General features: G+C 39.4%; 1 pseudogene; it reads left to right on the plus strand.

Annotated features, from left to right (window-relative positions):
- Positions 1-15,417: 15,417 nt before the first annotated feature.
- Positions 15,418-18,631, plus strand: LOC100981881 (recombining binding protein suppressor of hairless-like; annotated as a pseudogene).
- The last annotated feature ends 7,791 nt before the right edge of the window (positions 18,632-26,422 follow it).

Below are 26,422 nucleotides of genomic sequence, written 5' to 3' on the forward strand. Positions count from 1 at the left end.
AAACTGCCTCCAAAAATAATGTCTTTTTATTAAAGGAAAACATGCTGCTACCACTATGTGCTTAGTGCCCTATGCATTTCAAGTCTGGGTGGTATGTCTAGCAGAAATATATTAACATGTCCCAGGCTGATGGTATTGAATAAAGGATTTAGATGGCCATAAAAAAATGGATTTTGTATAATGGATTTCTGAGTTGATAAGAAAGCAGTATGAGTATATCACCATAATACAAAACTTAGTGATTTGAAATAAGGCAAACATATCATCCATTTTGCCAGTGTAATGATAACACACACACTGTATAAACAGATATTGGAACATCAGTTTGTCACTGGGTGTTCAGGATGTAGAATATACATCAACTTAAATTTTCACATTTAGTAAAGCTCTAGCTTCCTCTTATGCTAGCTCCATACATAAGACAAATTTTTTCTTTCATCCTCTCTGATGGCCAATGCCGGCCTAAACTCTTGCCTGTTAGGAATTAGTACACATCTCCTAGCTCAGAGACACCTACACGAGTGACTCTTGGCCAGTGGAATCTGGTTCACTCTGCCCTCCAGTGCGGGGCCAGGCTTTGTTCCTCTCCCTTGCTTGGCATCCCAGTCTTGTGGGCCCTCTTTCAGTTGTTCATTCACTCCCTGCTTCCTCTCTTCACAAAAACTACTCTGTTGACCTTGGTTTAGAATTCTCTACCCACCCTCCACCCACCTCTTTATGCTGATCCTGTCCTTGTCCTGTCTTGCAAGGCTCAACAGTTAAGTCTCAGGGCAGCCTTCCCTCACCCTTCAGTCCTGCCTCTTTATATAACCATCCTGTAGACTCCTGCTATTTTCCGTCAGCCTGAGAGCCTCAGTTCCCTGGTGTGATAATGTGACTAAAGTCAGCCTCACCTAATTAAACAGGGAGCCCCCAGAAAGCAGGGCTCACTGTCATTCGGCAGTACCTGCCCTGAGTCTGGCCCGTCCTTGCTGCAGCTCAGGAGAACTCAGCAGCCCAGGACAGCACCTTCGTAGGGCTCAGCAATACAGCTGGAACTAAGGGAGGGAGGAAAAGAAAGAGGCAGAGAATAAATGAATCAACTTAGCCAGAATTTTATAGTCAGAAGATCTACAAAGAAGTGGGTTTAATTTCAGGATATATTTGCTTTTAAAGACAAAATGACATTTTAATGCTATTATTAGTGGTAGGGAATGGGTGAAATGTCCATGTGTTGGTGCTTGAGGTCACTAAACAACTTAACATAGCTCTGAGTAGAGGTTTCAAAGAGAGTTTTCGATGAAATGATTTGTTTTACAAAATAGGGCACATTATCTCCTGTTTTGTTGTGGAAACAAAACCCATAGAATAATTTCCCTTTTAAGCAATTCTTCTTTGTTTCTATTGAGGGAAGCTGAACTAGGAATACACCGTGTTAGATCAGGAGAGATTCAAGACAGACATTGGGAAGAATTTTCTATCTGGGGTGTTGTTAATCACTTTCGCACAGTAAAAAAGCCTGCAGAGCAGCCTTTTTTTTGATGAGAGTTAAGGCAATAAGACTATTAATAGTCTAACCCAGTAACAGCTGAATTGACCAGATATCCTTCAAGACTTCTCAGAGACTTCCTCAGCACATGGACTTGAGCTCTTACATAATGTTCTCATTCACAGACTGCATTGTGCCTGCAATCTCATGTGTTATTATTATTAGTAGTAATAGTATTTTAGACGGAGTCTCACTCTGTCTCCAGGCTGGACTGCAGTGGCATGATCTCGGCTCATTGCAACCTCCGCCTCCTGGGTTCAAGCGATTCTCCTGCCTCAGCCTGCCAAGTAGCTGGGATTACAAGCGCCTGCCACCACACCCAGCTAATTTTTGTATTTTTAGTGGAGACGGGGTTTCACCACGTTAGCCAGGATGGTCTCGATCTCCTGACTTCGTGATCTGCCTGTCTCGGCCTCTCAAAGTGTTGGGATTACAGGCGTGAGCCACCGCGTCCGGCCCCATCTGTTATTATTCAAGGTATTTTAGTGCATCACCGCGCACACGATCTTGGGTCTCGCCATTATTTTGTTATCCCTGTACTTGAAGAAGAGAGACATTCTGACTGGCATTAACTCAACATTTTGTGTGATGGACTATTACATATGGCTCGGAACGCATTTTTGTTTGCTATATAGAAATGATCTTCTCTTCCGTGTGATAAATAATACAGCTAGAAGTCTCAGAATTAATCAAACTTACCATCAATTAATTTCAAATTTTTGACTAGTTTCCTTAAGTATTTAAATTATTATGATTTGCAAAATAACCTTGAAAGTCATTCAGTCAGAATGGCTTTGAAATAAAATCATCATATGTTAAAGTAAGAAATTATATCCTACCTAATAAGGACAATAGATACATTAAAATAGTCTCATCAAGTATTTCTCTTTAGTTAGTAGTTATTTATCCAAGAAAGTATTAACTTCAATTTTGAACAAAGTTTTCTTTCTTTTTCTGGCAGTATCAGCCTTTTGCCAAGCTGAACACAAGGGGATGAAAAGAAAATCTGGGCTCGAATGTGCAATTTCATATTTTATGTTAAGGCAATTTACAACATATCATGAAGCTGCATTAATAAACAGATGTTCCACAGTCTGCAGAATATAAAATAAATGTCTTGAATAAGCTACGAAGACCAAGGCACTTTTTGGAGCAGATATTTTTGTCTTAAAGTTTTATCTCATGCAAACACTGCATATAACACAAACTTATATAATCAACGCTTTTAGCAACATGTCATAGTAGAACCAAGGCCCAGTTGTTAGCTGAAATCTGTATAAATATAGGTATGTAGAATAGTTAGGAAATATAAATATTAGCATATGCTCTTTATTGTTGATGATATCAATAATTCTTTTATGAACTCAGAAAAGTTTTTTCTCTTCATATTCAAAATGAATTTTTCTAATTACTTTCTTTTTCACAGGGTTCTCCCTGTCTGCAAATTAATACCCATTACAGCTATTTCTTTTAAGTAAATATCTCCTTTGAATCAGTCTTAGTTTCTCCAACACCTAGACAATGCCTGGCACATGTAAAGGCATTCAGAATACAAGTAAATGCATGCATAAAATGAATAAATATATTTACAAGATATTTATAGACATGTCATAGGAATGTGGGGGCCAAGAAGAGGGATTCTAGCTTTTGGGTAGATACAATTGCAGATAATAACAATAACTTACAAGGTGCCTAAAATATCAAGTTACCGTTCTAAATGTGTTAGATCTGTTGGTTCATATAGTGCTTGCAAAAGCCCTTGAAGTATACTTTTATTATACTTACCATTATATAAATAGAGAAACTAAGGCAGGGAGAGGTTATGTTGTTCCAGGTTCACGTGACAATTCAATGGCAGAGCTTGATTCAAATTTCATACTTTTAACTTATGTACAATTTTGCCTACCATCAAGACATTCTTCTTGCTGAATGGAACAAGGCCCTCAAAGGGAATTTATGGAGTACTATTACACATAAATAACTCTGAATATAAGTAATTCTTCTGTGGAATGATTTCATCTTATATTCTCAGAGAATGACACATTTTATGTCAAATAAGTACAGGAGAAAGAAAATGATTTTATAAATGTTACTAACACTATCCTAACAAATGGAAGAGATATGATAAACTTTACATTCTAATTTGAAATTTATGAAAATGATACACAAAACACTGTTTTGAGTAGACTCTATCTCTTATTTTTGTGAGGCCAAAATATCTAATACATTTATTTTATGAAATAAATGCTTAGGGATTATTTTATTTGTTGTTGTAAGGAATTATGCCTACTGAAATGGACAAAGCATTGTGATTAGTGTTGGGTCTTTTGACTCAGACTAACCTAAAGGGAACAAAGAGGAACAACCAGATGGTGAAACGGAGGTTCCTCCATCCTCTGATAGCTTGACTACCATTGCATTTTAGTAAATCCTTAAATCATATACTATGCTTATGACAACTTAATTTTTTTGTAATTGATGATGGAGTTGATAAGTTCTTGTATACCCTTGCTTGTTAGATCAGGAGAGACTCAGGACAGACATCAGGAAGAATTTTCTAGCTTGGGTGTTGTTAATCACTTGCCCACAGTAAAAAAAAGCCTGCAGAGCAGTCTTTTTTTGATGAGAGTTAAGGCAATAAGACAATTAATAGTCTAACCCAGTAACAGCTGAATTGGCCAGATATCCTTTAAGGCTTCTCAGAAGCCTCCTCAGCACATGAACTTGAGCTCTTACATAATTTTCTCATTCATAGTGACTGCATTGTGCTTGCAATCTCATGTCCTATTATTTAAGGTACTTAGTGCATCACTGCATACATGACCTTAGGTCTTGCCATTATTTTGTAATCCCTGTACTGGAAGAAGAGAGACATTCTGACTGGCATTAACTCAACATTTTGTGTGATGAACTATTACATGTGGCTCAGAATGCATTTTTGTTTGCTATACAGAAATGATCTGTTAATTATATGTGATAAACAATACTGCTAAAAATCTCAGAATTAATCAAACTTACCATCAATTAATTTCAAATGTTCACTAATTATTAGTGAGAGAGGAGTGTTGAATTATCTAATCATAATTGTACATTTGTTGATTTCTTCTTTTAGTTCAATTAATGTTTGCCTTTTGCCAAATTTGGGTAATTTTTCCTGTTAGGTTTTCAAAATTCTTTCAGCACTGCGTTCCTTTTCCTTTTCTCCTTCTGAGACTCAGATGACATGTATGTTGGAACTTTAGTTATTGTTCCTCAAGTCTCTAAGGCTCTAATCAAGACTTTTTCATCTTTCTTTCTCTCTATTGTTCAGATTAGATAATTCCTGTTGATTTATATTCACGATAACAGATTCTTACCTCTTTAGTTTTATTGTAATAAAAAGCTTACTTAGAATTTTGTATGTCAGTTATTGGATTTTTTGGTCCTAATATATTCATTTTGTTCCTTTTTACATCTTCTATTTATTTTCTGATACTTCTAGTTTTCCATTGGTATAAAAGTGTTTGTGACCGGGCATGGTGGCTCACGCCTGTAATCCCAGCACTTTGGGAGGTCGAGGCAGGCAGATCATGAGGTCAAGAGATTGAGACCATCTGGCCAACATGGTGAAACCCCTTCTCTACTAAAAATACAAAAATTAGCTGGACGTGGTGGCGCATGCCTGTAGCTCCAGCTCATTGGTAGGCTGAGGCAGGAGAATCGTTTGAACCCGGGAGGCCGAGGTTGCAGTGAGCCTAGATTGCGCCACTGCACTGTTGCCTGGGTGACAGAGTGAGACTCCGTCCCAAGGGGAAAAAAAAAGTGTTTGTGACCACTTGTTGGAACATTTTTATAAAAGCTGCTTTAAAATCCTTGTGATGTAATTCAAATTTCTGTTTCTTCTCAATATTGGTAGCTACTTAGTACTGACTGTCTTTTCTCATGTGGGGTGCAGTTTATCTGGTTTTTTGTAATTTTGGATTGTGTCATGGACATTAAGTTTTGAGGCTCTGGGCCTTCATAAGATATTAGGCGGATGGATGATGTTTTTGTTTTAGAAGCAATTGACCTTGTCATATTCAAGCTGCAAGTTCCAATCTGTGTTTTGTGAGCTGTGGTTCCAACAATCAGTTGAGTTTTCAAAGCCTTTCCAGTTTTCTTCAGATGTGTCCTGGTGGTCAGTGTGGAACTCGGATAATAATCTGCTAGCTTCGTTCTCAAAATCTTTGGTTAACTAATTAGGAGCCGATCCACACACATGCAGCTTGGGGATGCGCTCAGTTCATTAAAAACTTTATGGTGTCACTTTCTCATACTCCTTCCTCTCCACAATGTCTCCAGTATTTTCTGGTTCCCTGGAGCTCCTCTTTTCTGTTTTCTGGCCAGAATGCTGGGTCTTTGATTACGGTACTCTGCTACAGTGTTTCATGGCTGCACCCATGTTTGGAGCCGACAGGTGGCAAAATGAGAAAAGACTTTAAAAAGTTTGCATCACCCTCTTGGGATCACTACTGCACCAACTGGAGAGGAAGATGCCCTGGCCTGAGGGTTTTGTTTCTCCTAGGCACTGCCTGCTGCTGCCACCACAGGAATTCTTGGGGGCCAGATCACAAGGGCTCAGAGAAAACAAACAACAAAACGGAGGGATTTCTGCATTCTCTCGGAGTAATAGGGGTCCTCTTTCCTGCCCAAACTTGTAGGGCTTATCCTTGATCTCAGCAATTGCTGAGAAACTGTTCCACCCTTTACATGGAAAACAGGCTTTCTTGTTTGCCTCATCCCTACCAGTGTCTTTCTCCCTACACCTAAGTTCAATTACCAGCTTCCCTTTATCATTGAACTTGATGCTTTCTTCTCATAGTAGAATTAAGAGGAAAGTAAAATATTTTTTGTACCTATATCTTTATTATATTTAGACAAATCACAGAGTGAGAGAGTAGGGGTTTCAAGAAAAATAGGAGAGAGACAAAGGAGAGAGAAAGAACTGCTTGTGGAAATACAGAATATCCCACATTTTCAATGTGGAAAGTGTATGAGGGTATGAAAGAAAATACTCAGTTTTTTTTGTCCTGTAAGAGGCAGCATTGACAAATGTGTACCAGAGTTTGGGTACATTTGAGCCAGTTCTTCAGAATCGTGGGGTGGGAAATAGAACAAAATTATTTACACCTAACTCTAGGCAGATAAGTGTGCTTCAAGGAAAGGCAAGGGCCTGGCTAGATTCTAGATGTTTTTAAACTGGAGGCCAGAGACAGCTTTAGGGAGTCTATATACAGGCACAAATTTATTTCTTTTATATTATTCTTGCTCTTTGAAAACGGTCTTTATGCAAATACACACTATATAACCAAAGTTTCTCTTTGTTCCAGGCAGCAGTAGGGCTGATTGGAGCCATTGTACAGTGTCGGGAACATACCAGCACACTGAGAATAGCATCATGTCATAAGGACCCAGAGCAGGTGGACCCTGCTGTGATGCACAAAGGTGAGGGTGCAGCTGCCCAGGACACACTCATGCATGTTTGTGTGGACCATGGAAGATGGAAGGGGAAGAGCTGTCAGGTTGTTGGGGCAGAGGGTGCGCATGAGTACTCGCCTGTAAGTCATGTTGTAGAATCACCTCGCACAGCCACTGTATCTTCCCACCAGCATCACCAGATAACTCCCTTATCGTCACTTCAGTAATGCTTGATTTTGTCTGACTTTTTTATGTTTACCAGTTCAGATAAAGAGAATTGCACTCTCATCATTGCTATAATGTACACTTTTTTGACTACTAACGAGTCTGAGAATCTTTAGATAAATTTGTTAGTCATTAATGTTTTTTCTCTCTCTTTTTTCTGTTTTTTGAGATGGAGTCTTACTCTGTCGCCAGGCTGGAGTGCAGTGGCATGATCTCAGCTCACTGCAACCTCTGCCTCCTGGGTTCAAGTGATTCTCCTGCCTCAGCCTCCCGAGTAGCTGGGGCTACAGGTGCCCCCCACCACACCCAGCTAATTTTTGTATGTTTAGTAGAGACGGGGTTTCACCATGTTGGCCAGGCTGGTCTCAAACTCCTGACCTCGTGATCCATCTGCCTCGGCCTCCCAGAGTGCTGGGATTACAGGCGTTAGCCACCGCGCCCGGCCATGTTTTCTCTTCTTAATCTGTTTGTACTTTCATTTACTTTTTCTTTCTTTTTTAATAAGAAGTTTTTATTTTGGATATCAATCTTTATATCTTCAATAATGTTGTAAATATCTTTTTGTTCCCACTAGCTTTTCTTACAAACTTTTATTCCTAGTGTCTTGTTGCACAGAAATTTTATTTTATTATGGTCAATTTTGTCGGCCTTTATCTTTATAATTTGTATGGGGTTCTTTTCTTGTTTTTTTTTGATTTGTATAAAAGTGATTTTTTTACCCTAAAGTCAAAAGTTAAAATTTAATGTTTTCTTCCTATTTCAGAGGACCATGCAAGATATGATAAAGATCTATGTCACTGAATTTTGGTTCTGTATTTGTATCTCAGCTTCCCGGAAATAAAAAAGAATTCTAACATTCATACTTTCAGTATTTTATGTGAGAGGTTTTGTTGTCAAAATCAAGTCTGAGAGCAATGTTTATTGGGGCCTTTAATTGGAGTCACCAAGAGATAAAGGGGACATTGTCTTCAACAATAATCCTATAATAAACACGTTTTGGACAATAAATATATGACAGTTTCTTAAAAGCAATTTCTTCTGCAATCAAGACAATATGGCTTGAGTATGGAGTTATATGATGGTCTGGAGTAATCCAGTATTAAATCTCTGGTTATTACAGAAATCAGTGGAGCCTATTCTTCCAAGTAATCCTTAAATATTACTTATCTCAACTAAGATTTTGGTGAAAATTTAGCTTTAGAGCTTTTATTGACCTGCCAATGACCTGAAGTTCAGATTATTCTTTTCCACTGAATGAAGACAAACCACCTTATAAAAATTAACCCAGAAGGCTGTAGAGGTGATTTGTTTTCTTCATTTCTGATGACAGTTAAATAGCTTGACTAAAACTCTTGGTTCCCTAAATGGCTTTTCTGCTTTTGGATGGTGGTAGCCTGGGGAACGTAAGGAAAGCAGATGTCTCCCAAAACTGGGAATAAAATACATGGTTTATTCCAATACATTCCAGGAAACCCCATTTCCAAGCTCTTAAAACTAAAACATTACTGTAAACATGTTGGCCTAAAATTTTTCAGAGCTACAAATTTTCAGAGCAATAGCTGCCAGTTGCCACCATGATGTTAGGAAATTCTCATTAATTCTTACATGACGGTTGTCTACATAGAGATGAAACACTTGACTAAATTGTCAGCAGCACAATTGTGTCCATACAGACAGATAGAACAAATTCAATGCTGTGATGTAGTTTAAATGTGCACATATTAACTGATTAGAGAGCTAGAAAATGGAGGGTATTTTTAGCAGCATATGATAAATATATTTCTGACTGTTGAATATTGTTTAACTGCTTTGTTCTAGTTACTGGGGATTATATAGTAGGAAGTAATACAGACAGATGTCACGTCCTGATGGGCCTTGTATTTCAGGGATGAAATGGGATTTTGTTGGCGCCAAGACCTGATTGCTTTGCCAGTTACCCTCACCCCTGGCTCACGAGGAAAGAGTATTGAGGAGATTCTCGAGGAACCACATGAGTTTTAATATCATAAGCTTCTGCCCTGAATTGAAAGGTAATTTTTTGTTGAGGAAGGCTGAGCCACACTTATCCACAATGCCTCCTTTGGCATAGACCCCAGATAACCCAAAGTGTGTTCTCTCAAACAGATGGAGAAAATTAGAGGATAGAAAATATCAAGAGTGTTACTGAGGATGCTGCCAGCTGAACCACCATTTATGTTTTTCATAGAACAAAACTTCAAGGGGTTTAAGTAGTCAGAGTGTGGCCAGCTTTTCCTTGGAAGTATTTAGGCAAGGAAGATGTTTTATATTCTGGAAGAGGGCATATGTGAAGGGCATTTCAGAATGATGTAAGGTGTATGCACAGGTCATGTGATGGAGTGGTCTGGGGTAGCAGGACATGTGACAGGCCTCGAAGTTCGCCACTACAAGCATGGAGCCCATATCCACAATAACTTCAAGCACAGAAGCTGGGCTGTGGGGTGGAGTAGTTCACGCCAAAAATCACAACTTGGTTTGGAAAATGAGAGGGAAGAGAAACTTCCCTAAAGAGAATTAGAAAAAGTAAAACTCGTGAGGTAAAGCTGTATAGATTTGAAATAATAAATCCTTACAATTTTTACTTCCACTGGTTGATGGCAGGGTTTCTTAATCTTAGCAGTATTAACCTTTTGTGTCAGACAATTTTTAATTCTTCTTGCAGAGGAGAAGAGAGGGTACAGGCTGTTCTGTGCAAGATGGCATGCTTAGCAGCATCCATAGCCTGTACTCACTAAGTGCCAGTAGCAACCCCCAGTTTTGACAACCCAAGATGTCTCCAGACATTTTCTTCCCTGGAGGCAAAAACAGCCCTGGTTGGGAAGCACTGGTTTATGAATAGAAATAAAACTGTGTGTTCTCCAGCCAAACAAACAACAACAAAATTAAACAGCATATTTTCAATTTATTGCCTTCCTTGGCTAGTACATAACCCACTATAATTAAAGCTTCCAATCAGAAATTCTTCCTCGGTTAAAAAAAAAAAAGCTATCAAGAGAAGCAATTTAGTAAGCTGGGTTTTAGGAATATGCTGTTAATTTTGCCTAAAATGTGGCATGCAAGGGGAGAGTTATGTAATCATTTTAAGTAAATAAATGTTTCATTAAAAAAAAAACCCTTAAAATGGTTTGATTCAAAAATACTGAAATGTCTTATCATAGAAGCATAAATCTAAATAGTTTGGTTATTTAAATAGAACTTACTTTGAAATTATCAAGGAACATAGCTAATCGAACCTATCATTCTAGCCTACATCATCCTGTGCATTTCACAAAATCCTAATGAAAAACTACACGAAGCTGATATGTTTATAGGTAAACATATCAGTGTTGACAACCGTGAAACCACACTATCCAAAGGCTACGAGCTCTGAGGAATTCCTGTTAGCTACAGCACATGTAGGATCAATGAAGGAAGAAAATGAAGGCTCCTGGGAGACAAAATTATGCCAGGACAAAGCTGAAGAAGAGCAACACCTGTCGGAAATGTCCTAAGGTAAATTTCGAAAGGTGCCAGGCTTGGAGGTGGGGCAGGCACCGCCGGAAAAGACACCTTCCCTTTGGGGCTTTCTTTGCCTGTGACAAGAACAGCACTTGATGCCCTTAGAATAGTTCCTGGAACATCTGAATAAATATCTGCGAAATGGCTGAATCAGGGGTGGGGACTGGCGTTCAGGTGGGGGCCCCCTCAATAGTATGACCACAACGGAGGCTCCACCTGGCAGGGAGCTGCTGACTCCTGATGCTACAGGAGCTCGTCTCTGTATTAGGAGGTCCTGTTCCACTTCCAGTTGCAAATATTACATATATTTGTGTGTGTGAGTGCATATATATTAATATATATACACAACCGCCCAAGTTCCCCTTGCCCCCTGCCTAGACAGAGCTGATTTATCAAGACAGGGGAATTGCAATAGAGAAAGAGTCATTCTTGCAGAGCCAGCTGGGCGGGAGACTGGAGTTTTAATATTGCTCAAATCAGTCTCCCCGAGCGTTTGGGGATCAGAGTTTTTAAGGATAATATGGCATGGTCTCAGGAAGTGGGGAGTGCTGATTGGTCAGGTTGGAGATGGAATCACAGGGGGATCAAAGTGAGGTTTTCTTGCTGCCTTCTGTTCCTGGGTGGGATGGCAGAACTGGCTGAGCCACATTACCGGTTTGGGTGGTGTTGATGGCCGCAGCGGCCCATCTGGAGAGGCTGCTGCCAAGATGCCGGCTGCAGCAGGGGAGGCGCCGCAAGGCGCGCTTTGTGGAGCCGGCGGGAGCCCTGGCCGCTTCTGAGCTGGTGGGGAGGGAACCCTGCAGTCCCAGGCGCAAGGGCAGCTGCCCAGCCATGGCTTCGGACCCGGGCATCCCTGTCCTCCCGGGAGGGGGTTGGGGGCGGTGGGGAGGGGGTTGGGGGTGGTGGGGGGGGCAGGGGAAGCCTATATTAGACCAAATAAATATCATGATATATTTTGTGTGTTTATTTTTTAACCCATACCAATCCAAGCTAGATTTTCTTACTGATTTATTTTGCTTGTTTATTAATCTTATTATGTAGTATAGATTTTGGAAGTTGCCTTAATAGTTTTTAGAGGAAAACAGGATAAAAATAAATAAATATGTAAAAGATGCCAGTTTTCCTTATATGTATATGTAATGGTGTAAAAAAAGCACTAAATAAAATGATCAGTATAGTGGCTAGGGAAATAATTACAGTTAGGTTTTTGGGCCAGGCGAGGTGGCTCACGCCTGTAATCCCAGCACTGTGGGAGGCCGAGGCTGGTGGATCACCTGAGGTCAGGAGTTCGAGACCAGCCTGGCCAACATAGTGAAACCCCGTCTCTACTAAAAATACCAAAATTAGCTGGGTGTGGTGGCAGGTGCCTGTAATCCCAGCTACTCAGGAGGCTGAGGCAGGAGAATCGCTTGAACCTGGGAGGCAGAGGTTGCAGTGAGCAGAGATCGCACCATTGCACTCCAGCCTGGGTGACAGAACGAGACTGTGTCTCAAATAAATAAATAAATAAATAAATGAAATAAAGTTAGGTTTTGAAGGAATTGAGATTATAAAAATATATTTCAGAAAAGGATGCAGCAAATATCTTTTGAAAATGCAAGGGCAGAGGTATTTCTGGCAGAAGTAATGATATGAGACATTTACTACAATATCGTTTCTACTTATGCTCCTGTAGTTTACTAAAGGCAATTATTGTTTCATTGGAAATGTAATTAATGAACATGACCCTCAGTACCATAGATTGGGAGCCATGAGGCTGGCCCTGGGCTGACTGTGGTTGGACTCACTCAGGAACCGGCTTGGCTGGTCTCTTTTAAATAACTGCTGCCAGCTACTGCCAGAAGTTGCAGGATGAGAGGAAAGGAAGCTGACTGGCCCAGCTGATCCATAAACAGCCCTTTAATAGCACTGCAGTTGCTTGTGATGCATGCCTGGGATTCTAGGTTTGTGTCTTTCTTTTGTGAGGGGTTTCTGTCTCACCCTCAACTCTGTTCTTTGCATTGTTCGGGCTACACATCCCAGTGTGTTCCCATCTCCTGCCCTCTAGTCTGCTGAAGGTTTTGCATCCTGTTCTCAGCATGGACACATATCTTCTCTTTTGTCCATCACATGGTCATTTCAATAGGATTTTGGTAGAATAGGAAGAAGATGCACATGTGTTTAACTAATCATTTTTAATTAGAAAGCCAGAGGTTGAATTGAAAAACAACTCATATTGAAACTGCATTTGCAATAATTATAACAGTGAGAAAATTATGGCAGTGGGGAAGATCTAATATAGCCAACTTCCCTCTTATATTTTACCTTCATGTTGCCTTAATTATTACCAGGCTTAGGATGGACTAGCTTTGGGAGACATGTAGTTTACAGTTTAAATGATAATATTCCTTCTCCAAAACTTAATCACCTTTATAAAGTTAATGAGAGACAACCAGGCTAGGAGGAGAAGAGCCTGAATTCGGCAAAGGTGTAGACATAAAAGATTGCCAGCCATTATTCCAGAGGTCACGAGATATGCAACTTTTCCAATTACTCTGCAGATAACATCGCTACTGTAGAACCCAAGATTGGCCTGTTGAGATAGCCTTTCAGATATTTTGCGTGTTTGGCACCAATTATGGTGCCTTCTGAACCCACCAACTGCTCATGTGGCCCCATGCAGAAGCAGAAGCCATTCAGCACAGAGCAGGATCTTTTCCCATGTTAAGATTGCACCCCCCAAACAATCAGCAGAAAGCATCCATTGCCTAGCCACCCTCATCACTTCCCCCAAATTACCTTTGAAAGAACCCTAACCTACAAGCTTTTGATGAGTTTGATTTAATAACTCCACCTCCTGTGTGGTGTGGCTGGCTTCGCATCAATTAAATTCTTCCTTTACTGCAATGCCCTGGTCTCTGTGAATTGATTTTTTTTGTGCAGCAGGCGGGAAGAACCCATCAGGAGGTTACAGTATGGTTGTTGAACTTTTCAATTTATGGAGTTTTAAAATATAATTACCAATATGTGTCTTCATAAAATACTTTTACACTATGACACTATACATTATTTTTATTAGATCTTATTTGTTATTTATGATTTTTCATCCTAATTTTTAAAACTATGATTTTTATTAGACTTTTATTTACAATTTTTATTATGAAAATTTTCAAACATACATGGAAGTAGAGACAAAAGTAATAAAACCCAATGTATTCCTTACACTCTACTTCAATAATTATAAATATATGGAGTAGTCTTAAAATTTCATATATATCCCTCCCACAAACACACACTCAAGCATAATTTTAGCACAAACCCCAGACATCATATTATATCATTTTTAAATATATAGCTATGTATCTTTAAGGGAAAGGACTTTTAAAATACATGATAGTAGTACCATTAACACAACTAAATAAATTAACAGTAATTCCTTAATATCATCTAATGTTTGGTGTTCAGATTTTCATGATTGTCTCATAGATCTCTTTTTCAGTGAGAATACAAACAAGTCCACGCACACTGCATTTGGTTGACAGAGGTTTTTGACAGAGCAGGAGCATCGCCATCATGGACAAGTACCACAATTCTAAAGTTCCCCTTGATCAAAAACCACCTAAATCCAAAGGGCATCAGCCTAATGGCTAAGGTCAGCATGACCATAAACCACAAATGACATGTCCAACCAGAAACATTCCAACCATAGGATAAATCCCTCTCTGACCAGAGACATGCCAGCCCCCAGATAACCTCCCCTCCAGCTGGAGAGATGTCAGCCCCAAGAAAACCTCCCCTCTGACCATAGACATTCCAACCCCGCCATGAGCTTCTCCCCCATACAGAGCCTGTGATAAGCTCTCACACCAATAAATACTCTTACTCTGGAAGAGAGAGTGTTCCTAACCGAAATTGGCCAGAAGCCCCTCTCAGGTTTATTCTCCAAAATAAACCTATCTTTGACTCTTAAGCCACTTTTCATGTTTCTTTCCTCTTTCTTTAACTTTAACAGTTTTAATTGATCAGAATATCTTCTTCCCACCTGACTCCATGTATTTGCAGAAAAAACTAGGTCATTCGCCTGTAGAATTTCCCACATTTTGTGTTTGGCTTAGTGCAGCCTTATGGTATAATTTAACACATATAAACTGATAGTTAGAACAAGAGGTTGATTTAAGTTCTTTTAGTTTTATATTCTTTTGGCAAGAATACTTCAAAGGTGGTGCAGTGTGCTTCCGATTGAATCATATTCAGAGGCATGTAACGTTGGATTTTCTTTCTCTTATCAGACTCTTAATTTTAGTTGTTCCAGTACATAAAAATTAGTATGTTATCATGATGTGATTACTAATCATTTAAGAGTTTATGGGGATGTAAGTTACTTGCTCCTGCTTTGCTGTCTGCCACGAGTAAAAGCCCCCTGAAGACTCCCCAGAAGCAGATGCTGCCATGCTTCCTGTACAACCTTTGGAATGTCATTGAAATTATAAGACTATCATTCAAATGGAAGCATTATAGTTCTTTGGAAACATTATTATTTCAGAACGAAGGAGAATGATACAGATACACTGGCTGAGGTGTTTTGAGGTGCATTGAAATGTTCCAAGCTGTTACTTACCTTAACATGTTCTTGAGGTACCGTGGCATGGATTAAAAGGAAATTTGGTAAGTGGCCTCCACTTAAACGACTTACTAGGGAAGCTATGTGAAATTATTTAAAAGGGTAAGGGGATCAAATAGTACTTATCCTTCATGCAAAAGTTGTACAGAAGTCATATGGAAATGAAAAAAGGTTTTTTTGCCCTCCCCCTTGTGTATATCTTATGGGCAGTGGATGGAAGAAAATAAAATAACAAATGAAATGCGATGGTTGTTCTGAACAAGGGTCTCAACCATGTGCATTTATTGGGATAGGAAATAGTGACCAAGAAATGCAGCAGCTAAACTTGGAAGGAAAGAACTATTGCACAGCCAAAACATTGTACATATCTGATTCAGACAAGCAAAAGCACTTCATGTTGTCTGTAAATGTGTTCTATGGCAACGGTGATGACATTGGTGTGTTCCTCAGCAAGTCATCCAAACCTTCCAAAAAGAAGCAGTCATTGAAAAATGCTGACTTATGCATTGCCTCAGGAACAAAGGTGGCTCTGTTTAATCGACTACGATCCCAGACAGTTAGTACCAGATACTTGCACGTAGAAAGAGGTAATTTTCATGCTAGTTCACAGCAATGGGGAGCATTTTACATTATTCTTGGATGATGATGGATCAGAAGGAGAAGAATTCACAGTCTGAGATGGCTACATTCATTATGGACAAACAGTCAAACTTGTGTGCTCAGTTACTGGCATGGCATTCCCAAGATTGATAATTAGGAAAGTTGATAAGCAGACCACATTATTGGATGCAGATGATCCTGTGTCACAACTCCATAAATGTGCATTTGACCTTGAGGATACAGAAAGAAAGTACTTATGCCTTTCTCAAGAAAGAATAATTCAATTTCAGGCCACTCCATGCCCAACAGAACCAAATAAAGAGATGATAAATGATGGTGCTTCCTGGGCAATCATTAACACACATAAGGCGAAGTATACATTTTACGAGAGAATGGGCCCTGTCCTTGCCCTGGTCATGCCTACACCTGTCATAGAGAGCCTTAAGTTGAATGGTGGTGGGGACGAAGCAATGCTTGAACTTACAGGACAGAATTTCACTCCAAATTTACAAGTGTGGTTTGGGGATGTAGAAGCTGAAGCTATGTACAGGTGTGGAGAGAGTATGCTCCGTGTTGTCCCAGACGTTTCTGCATTCTGAGAAGGTTGGAGATAGGTCCAGCAACCAGTCCAGGTTTCAGTAACTTTGGTCCGAAATGATGGAATCATATATTCCACCAGCCTTACCTTTACCTACACACCAGAAGCAGGGCCACGGCCACATTGCAGTGTAGCAGGCGCAATCCTTCAAGCCAGTTCAAGCCACGTGCCCCCTAATGAATTAAACACAAACAGCGATGGAAGTTACACAAACGCCAGCACAAATTCAACCAGTGTCACATCATCTACACCAACAGTGGTATCCTAACTACCATCTTTTTGCTAAGACTTAAACGGACTTGAGTGCAGCAAAAAGTTGACAAAAAAGGAGAAAAAAATGAACAGTCTTTTGTGGTTTATTGGGAAAACTTTTCATACTAGGTGATACTATTCTAAAACCCCACTATCTATCTGCAAGTGCTGATTTGAAATGCAGAAGCCACAGTAAAACAAAAAAAAATCAAAATGTACAAACTACTGGAAATTAATTTTTTCAGCTGTTTTGTTGGTTGGTTGGTTGGTTTTTGTTTGGTTTTGTTTAAGTGGGCAAGAAGTAAATAATGTGGCTGGAATACAAGTTGAACAAACTAGAAGACATAAATCTAACATAGTTTTTATGGACCAAGTAACTTGTATATTGTATAAGCTTTAGTAAAAGGTACATTTTCACATATTCACCATATCCTTTTTTATATCATGGTATTATAGTACATCTTGTCACCAAAGAGGTTGTTCTCTTCCCCACTCACCTTTGAGTTTTTGCTTTAAAATACATTCAGGTTCCAAGCCTGGCCATGCTTGTTTAATTTAATTATCATGTTCTTCCAAGTTTTTTTTTGGTCTGAGGCTAGAGCTTTTTTTTTTTTTTTCGGCTGAAGTCTTACGACTTTTCGTGAGTCAAAATTGTTTGGATTTCAGCAAGTCAAATCTTGTGATGGCCTACATTTTTTTTTAAGATTATGTGAAGTCTGTGCAAAAGCTTTAAAAAGCTGCCTCTGCCTTGCCTGCAACACATGCAATGTATGTTAACTTAGTCTCTCTTCTCAGACACTGTTGGTAGTTATTTCTGCATTTTCCTTTTTTTAAAAAAAAAGTATTTATAGTGGTTATCCAAGAGGTTCTAACATTCACATGCAATTTGGTGTGGCCATTTTGCCATAAATGAGTTAATAGCACAGAACATGTTGATATTTGAAGTGTTCTCTCTCCTTTTCCCAAAATGTAAATACATTATGTGTGTTCCAGGATTTGTTCAGGTTTTTCCCCGCTCCTGATCTTGTACATAACTTGTATTACGTATAAGTTAAACATTTAATTTTGAACTTGGAATGTTCCCAGTGATTTCATCCAGCAGAGTATTTTCTGCCTTGTTGGCAAGTGACAAAAATATCATGAGAAGCAACTGCTACCAGTTGGGAGATGGTGCCCTTATGGTAGAATGAGGACGATCTCAGCAAAAGCATGTTTTATTAACTTTACTTTTTGGGGGTGTTGGAGGGGGTAGCCTAGGCCAGAACATCATTGTAATCTTAAAACATAAGATGCTTTTATTAGATGATCAACTAAAATAGCTGGAAGACAGTACTTTAGAAACAGATAGTTGTAAGATTATGAAATGCAAATGTAACTTGTGGTTTTATTTTTCTTTTCCCTGCCTTTTTTGTTTGTTTTCTCTTCTCCAGTACTGAGCATTTCCACAAATGTCTCCTAACTCAGAAAATGTTTCTTTTCCTTTCAGCTGAGATTTGGTTGCATTCAGGGTTGTACGTTGGCCTTGCATGCGAAACTCGGCAGTTGTACCTTGCTTTCATTCCTGAACTTCGGTTATGCTTTTGTTCGGATTCTTCAAAATTGCAGCACACTCTTTGGGCTACATTTAGTACAAGAACCACGTGTATAATATTATACGGCACAGTCTAGTAATATAATCATCCTTCTTAGAGTAAAAACTACCTCTAGATTGTGGTAAGCTTTTACTGTCCCATAAAACAGGAGCCACGGTACTTTATGAATGCAAAACTGTAACTTCCTACAGTGTTTCCATACAGAACATTGTCTTTCTGGTTTCCTGGGCTATTTTGAAAAAGTTTTCATTAATAGACTTTTCAGAAATTATTATTAGTAGCATTTTTTTCCAGCTTTGCTGTTTTCATCACTCATTCTTTGCTCAGACTCCAGCATTCAGTACCGTGTTGGTCCAGATGTAGGTTTATATGCTCATTTTTAGCTTATTTCTTGTACCTTGCAGCACACTCTACGCACTCAGCCCTTAAGGGGTTTACTTTACAAACTGTGTGCTTGTAAGATGTATTAGCAATAAGATAGAAAATTGAGCAAGTTTATACCATAATTTTGTAGAAAAAAGAATCTGCTCAATTCCATATTTCATCCATGAAAAACTTGCAATACGAGCAGTTTCAAGGAATAAGAAATAAAAAAAAAAGAGTTTATAGGTCGGCCAGGTCTGATGGCTCACGCTCGTAATCCCAGCACTTTGGGAGGCCGAGGCCACAGATCACTTGAGGTCAGTTTGAGACCAGCCTGGCTGACATGGTGGAACCCCTGTCTCTACTAAAAACAAAAACAAAAACAAAAACAAAAATTAGCCAGGTGTGGTGGTGTGTGCCTGTAGTCCTAGCTACTCGAGAGCCTGAGGCATGAGAATTGCTTGAACCTGGGAGGTGGAGGTTGCAGTAAGCCGAACTTGTGCCACTGCACTCCAGCCTGGGTGACAGAGTGACACTCGGTCTCAAAAAAAAAAAAAAAAAAATTTTGTGGGTCATTCGTGGTTTATTTATTTGTGCAAAATGTCCATTCCCATCTTTAGCCCACTTTTAATTGGGTGATTTTTTTTAGTAACAAAAACTTTATATATTAAACATTGATTTTTAAATTATTTACTATATCCAATCAACAGCTTTCTTTAAGAACTCTCTAATGCAAAATAGAAGAGTGGTAGAAGCTGAGTACAAAAAGGAAAAAATTCTAATTAATTAAATGTATCTTTGATTAACAGAAAAATAATATAAGCTACAATAATATTGTTATTTCAGAATTCCCCAGTTACAAAGTAACAGTAAGAAGATGGTGATCTACAAAACTTTACTTGTGACATAATTCTAGTGTAGTTTATTTAAGAAATATAAAAGAAAATGATTGGATTACAAATAAGATTAATATAATGATACATCAGTATTATGAGTATCTTTCTTACATAAATAATATTTTCTGAAGACATGGATAATAAAAAAGGTAGCACAATAAAATTATACAGGGACAACTTATTAAAATAAATAAACATGCTCAGTTCATTGTAATGAAATAAAATTTGTTTTCTGAAAACAAATGGAAAGAAAATAATAACCATGTTAGCCCAGAGAAAGGAATACACTTGAATTATAGATGAACAAGGGCATATACCGTATATGACTATCATGTAACCATGAAGAATAGGTCAAGATAAGGGAAAAGCAGCAGAAACATCAGTTCTCAGGCAGTGGTGCCTGAGATTATTACAGTGTGCCCAATTAGTTTATGTCACTTTTAAAAAGTCATTTAAATAAATGTATTTGTGGAAGAAAAAATATCTGAACATCAGGTATGGTCTGATCCACAATGATCCAACGATCTGTCATAACTCATTCTAGGAGTATTCTTATACAGTTTGCAAGAGAAATTACATGTGGAGCTACAGAGGAACATTTATCAAAATTCATAAAGCTATTTAACCTGAATGTTACATAGTACGTAGTGACCATCATACAATAGTAAAAATACAATATCTGATACTATTTTTACAAGCTATGACGTAAACAATTTAGGCTCTTTTTAAAAAAATAAAAGAAATTTGATTACAACTTTATTTCAAGCATTTTCAGTTAGACATAGGTTTATATATTTTCACTCAAAATGGCAAAGGACCTTCTGTAGGTAAAATATATTCTGTGTTTAAATGCTTGCATTCTGAAGTATGATTTGCCATGTACGAGTTCAGGTAGGACAATGAAGCTGCTGTAGCAAAATCCTGGCTGATGATGAAGACTCGGACACTTTTCATCTTTCATGCAGCCATTCAATATTTTGTGTATTTACATGAAGGAGAAAAGAGGGGAGGATACAAAGAGAGCCAGTATTCTTTTTGGATGAAGCAGCCTAATTCCAGAGAATGAGCTTTCCATTTTGAACTCAAAGACTGTGGTCCCCAAATTGAATTCTTACCAGTCCAAGGAGCTGCCTTTGGCCTGTGAGGCAACATTTGATGATGAAGTGAGCTAGAAAAGTGTTAACTGAACTACAGAGATGGCTGCGTGCAAAACAAGTTTCCAAACATGCTCAGGCCCACGCAGAGGTGAGGTGCAGCCAGAACTATTAGTTAAAAACAAATGCCCTCACGGATGCAGACATAGAGCTTGTAGGAAGAGTCACCGTTCTGGGGGCCTGATTGTAGTTTCCAATACCTGCCTTCACCACTCTCTGACTCTTCTATTTTTCTGCTTTGTTTAATTTGAGTCCAAGGATTTCATTAGCAACTTTCTGAAAATACAGGAAGACAGTCTCCTGTCTTGGCTGAGATAAAGTGGCTACTAAAACCATTTTCCTGGCAAAACCATAAGTGTTTCTCAGGTTTTACTGTTTCCATGTGCTCCAAATAAATTTTATTGCTCACCAAGGCAACCAGTAGCAAAGCTTCTGACTCTTCGCTCCCTTTCTTCAGTACAATGTACCCATCTTTTTTTTTTTTTTTTTTTTTTTTGAGATGGAGTCTCGCTGTCGCCCAGGCTGGAGTGCAGTGGCGCGATCTCGGCCCACTGCAAGCTCCGCCTCCCGGGGTTCACACCATTCTCCTGCCTCAGCCTCCCGAGTAGCTGGGACTACAGGCCCCCGCCACCACGCCCGGCTAATTTTTTTTTGTATTTTTAGTATAGACAGGGTTTCACCGTGTTCGCCAGAATGGTCTCGATCTCCTGACCTCGTGATCCGCCCGCCTCAGCCTACCAAAGTGCTGGGATGACAGACATGAGCCACCGCGCCTGGCCGTACCAATCTTTTAAATTCTCCAAGCTTTGCTAATTTGTAACAAGAGGATTCTCTGTGGTCCATAGATAAATGCATCCACCTTCTTGCCGCCTATTGTACGCACCCCCTACATCCCATACTTGAAGAGTAACATTCAAGTTTCCTGGCAATGTTATCCCGCTCAAAAAATATGTATACATATTCATCACTATAGTTTAGTTTTATTGGTTCCCAAAAGTTTCTTGAGCAAAACTCATAGGTCTTCCAGGAGGTGCTGCTTCAAGCATGACAAATTTCAGTTGCCATTCTTGGTTTCTTTCTTGGGGTCTGATGGAGTTCAGTGTGGTGCTCAGGCTAGCTCCCCAGGCAGAGGGAGAAGGAAAGGAGAGCGCCTCCGTAGGTGGGGAGAGAAGGAAGGGAGCAGGACCCTGCCCTGGGATCTGGGTGCCCTGGAGAGATCAGGGGAAATTAGTTGATGATACTTTTGTTAAATGAACCAGTACTTTCACATGCTTTTAAGTAAAAATGAAATTTAACTGGAAGGACCCAAATCAAACATGGTATCTCTTGAGTTATCTCTCACTATGGATGACAAAGGCTGTTGTCAAAGTTGATTTCACCCAATTAACTTGATGGACATTAAACAACCTGTATAAGCCCAGAAAATGAGGGTTCTGGGAGATCTGTTATTACAGAAATGCAGAGGTGTCCTAACTCGTGTTATGTGAAGGTGACCATGATGCAGATAAGGACATGGCTATGAATGTGCAGGCTATAGTTTGCCCTGACCTGGGTCCATGACCGTGCCTTGAGGGTGGAAGAAACACCAGAGCGCCCTCAGATAAGATGGCTGGAGGGCATGACAAAAACCATGAAAGTAAGACCAGAGCGTGCATGCAAGATGAATGCTGGCATCTGGCTGAATAGAGGAATTTGAACAAACAAAATCCTTTTTCTGCAAGCTCTTCACATAATTCTACTCCACCTGGAGCTTCATGACTGAAATGAGTGGTTATCTATATTCAGGTCTAGTCAGACGTGCTGATTAATTATAGTTGATCAGCATACATATATCATGCTTTCTTACATATTTAATCTATCCCATGTATACATAAGATTTTGAAGGATAAATTATTTATTAGCATTAAAGTGTAAAATTTGCTTGATAACTATAAAATGCCTTAAATACACTAGTATGAGTTTTGAAATTATACCAAAATGACCAATGTGAAGGGTAGTGTTACTACGCTGGGTATGTCCTGCCACTGCGTCCTTTAAGAGATTTCTATAGCATCACAATGAAGTCCACCTGTGTGTGAGAGAGAGGCTTGCGCTCGCCTTCCTTACCAGCAATGCAAAAGTGCTCAGGGGACCCAGCTTGGTCTGAGTACGAAAACAAACCTAAGAGGCTTCAAAGCCAGCTCTCCTGTAGTATGTGCTCACATCCCTGAAAGAAAAGCAAGAAAATCCCAAACTCCAGATTTTCTAATATAAGCTCTAGTGAAATACTTACCTTTCTTGAGTCAAAGCAGAAGCAACCGCTAACTAGAAATGTCAGCCTGCTGCCTCAGAGAATTTCTATGGCTGTTCTGGGGTGAAGAGGGTGGAGTCTTTGGCTTTCTTACCACAGGTGATCAGGTAAGAAGGAACCACAGCATCCTCTATGAAGAAATGCTGTCCGAGGTGATTACCTGGAATCCAAAGCTTTTCTAAAGGAGACCTGGGAGGGGACTCCACACCCATCAACCAATAGCAGCCCAGCCCAAAGGCTGCAAATTTGCTTCTTTCTGACACCCAGTGGAGAAACAATCACCAGCTCTTTTCCAGTGAGTCCAGCACTGTCTGCAATTGGATTTGCTTTAGTTGCAAGGATTGTAAGCTAGTTGATGTGTGTGTGTGTGTGTGTGTATGTGTGTGTGTAGGTGAAGCTTGAGACACCTGGTGTTAGTTTTTCTATCCAGTTGTATTAAAATTGGCATGAAATTTCTTATCTAGAATTTCAAGCCTCCAGCTGTGAGCCTTATTCAGCTATCATTGATTTCATCACCAAAAAAGATAAAACCAGGAAATAGAATGCGTGTGAGAGAGTCCAAATGATTGTTTCTTTTACCCTTAACTAACTCCCTTTCCTTAGCCCCTCTCCTGCTCCTACTGGTTTTCTAAGGTTTATTCCCGCAGTCTTTAGTAAACTAATTTTAAATGTGCGAATGGGGTGACCAGGTTAGAGTCTCCCAGGGAAGAACCATGCTATGTATCCCACTAATAAGTTCTCCTTATGGAGCTAAAGTCTTTCACTGGAGCTGTTTCCAGTGTAACTTGATGTAGCATTTGGGATAGTCTCATCGTGGAGCACCACCACTATCCCAGTTGGCCGATACCTGTTTCTTCTAAGAGGAGAATCAGGTAAGTTTTCCCAAAGCGCCTTTGGGAAATCGTGCCATTCAGAGAGCTGCGTTGTGCTCATGCATCTGGAAGGTCTTGCTGTTCATGCACTGACTCTTCTAACTCCACTTCCTCCATTCCTGGGTGTTTGCCAGCAGGATGGAATGATGGCTCACTGAAAACTGAAGATGACATGGAAGACGAAAAGGGAGATGAGAAAGTCCTGCCCATTAATGATAGGAAGATGGGCACAATGCGGTGACCTCACAGGTCTCCATGCCTCAGCTCAGCTCTGATGAAGAGGCTCATGTCATACAGTCTCTTCAGATGATCACAGAGAAAAACGTGGTGACAGAGAGGCAGATGTTTTACTGTTTCCACTTCTGGAACTTGTTGCAGGGTATGAAGAGAGTCAGCACCAGAGAAGATACAGAATATCATGTCTGCAATGGATGAAGCCATCAAAGGATGGCTTCACTTCACCACCAGGCAGCACTGACCAACTTACGGCAATAAATCCCGCAGACCAGAATTACACCCATCAAATGCCTCACTCACCATATGTCAGCCCAGAAGACTCTTGCAGTGGTGAGCCAGTCTCTTTATCCACCAAGCCTGACCCAGCAGGCAGGAGAGGCCCAGTACCAAGATGATCATCCACAATAACCTGCACACCGCATCGAGGACAGAGGCCAGCCCTAACAGCCTGCAGCCCTCAGGAGGGAGAGGCAGTAAAGGGCTCCTTCTCTCTTTGTCCTGATGAGTGGGCATTGCACTAGAAAGATGAACATTAGGAGCAGATTATCAGAGCCTCGGTCCAGCCACCATCTCCTCTATGATGACCCAGATGGGCAAACCTTCTGAAGGCAAAGGTCCAACCAACATCCTGGGTGGCTGGCATTTTCTGAATTTCTATAGCTCATCACAAAGTGCAGCAGGAATGGGAGTATTTGGTGCACTTTGATTTTGCAGTTGCCTCTGAAGTGGCCAAGAGACTTAGGGCCAAAGATTTCTCCTGACCCAAGGTCCAGGTCATATTTCTGCAGCACAGCTGTGACCCTCATCCCAACTACAGCCACTGGCACAATCTCCAGTAATATTTGCAAATGATTATACTCACATCAGGTTATAAAAGTTTGTTGTTTTTAATTTGAGTTATATTTTTAAAATACAAAATGTCTTGTTTTTTATGTTTGTGTTCATGTGGTACATTTTCCAGGATAAGACGGGCTGTGCGGTAATGGCAAATAAACCCTCCAAGTCTCAGTGGCTGGCCTCCTCTAAGTTTATTTCTTGCTCACAGGGTCTGCCGTGAGACCAGAGTCTCTCCAAAGCAACTCCCCTTCCACCCCTGCCCAGGAAATAGAACATGTGCGTAACTGAGAGACAAATCATGTAGAAAAACAAGGTGATTTTCCTAGAGAAGGACTGAAGTGCTTTGCTAGTATTAGTCACTATGATAAAAAGTAGAGAAGAACTATTCTATTTCTTTAATCATCTAAGAGACAGACCGTTCACTTGGAGTGAAATATTTAAACTATTTCTTCATCTCTTGAATTAAAAGACCTTAATAATATGAATTCATAACTCGAATATAGATAATAAACCCAGCACAGTTTGGCACAACAATTTGTATTTCCTCTTGAAATACCAAGGCTATTTTCTCTTGTAAATTATATACGTATCTATATACATATTTTCAAGGACTGAAATTAATTTTAACATCTTTAAAACACCAAATAGTATCATATTTCCTGTAAAATGGCTGGTTACCTCAAAGGCAGCATTTTAACATCCTTAGCTGCTTTAAAAGATTATCAGCAGTCTATAGCAAATATTACATGAGACATTTAAAGAATGGTGCTTCATTTCATCATTTAAAAATCTTAGTCAAGAAGAGACAAGAACAATTTCTTAGAATCAAAGCTCCTTCATTGGGAAATCATTCATCTTGGAAAAAGCAGAAATATTTTGGCTAATAAAAAACATTTTATTACTAAATTAACATTGAAGAAGTTGTAAAAATCTCATTTTGCTTTAATTTGTTAAAGTCAAAGCCTTATATGCACCTTTGATTTTTATAAAATTTTAACTCTTTGAAAATAAAATATTAAGCATCAAAAGTAAATAGAAAAAATTAAAAATAAAACCAATGAAATGGAACACAGACCAATAATAAAATCTGTGCTGCCAAAAGCTGATGCTTTGAAAAGATTATTAAAAACTGCAAAACACCTAGCAGAAGGAAAACATCACCAATATCAAGAATATAAAATGGGACATTATTATAGACCCTAGAGATACTACAAGGATTATAATAATATGTATGCTGAACAACTTTAAGGCAAGAAATTTGACAATTTAAATGAAAAGCATGCATTTCAATTTCTTATGGTATAGTTACTTGCAACTCTGGAGAGCCCACATAATTCATATAGTAGCCATCTTCTAGCTTTGTGGGTTCTCTGTAAAAAAGAAACTGGAAGAGTCACAGTAAACGAACGACATATACTTCCCACCC

Source organism: Pan paniscus, chromosome 11 (genome assembly GCF_029289425.2).
Source record: "Pan paniscus chromosome 11, NHGRI_mPanPan1-v2.0_pri, whole genome shotgun sequence".
In the NCBI taxonomy this organism is placed as follows: domain Eukaryota; kingdom Metazoa; phylum Chordata; class Mammalia; order Primates; family Hominidae; genus Pan; species Pan paniscus.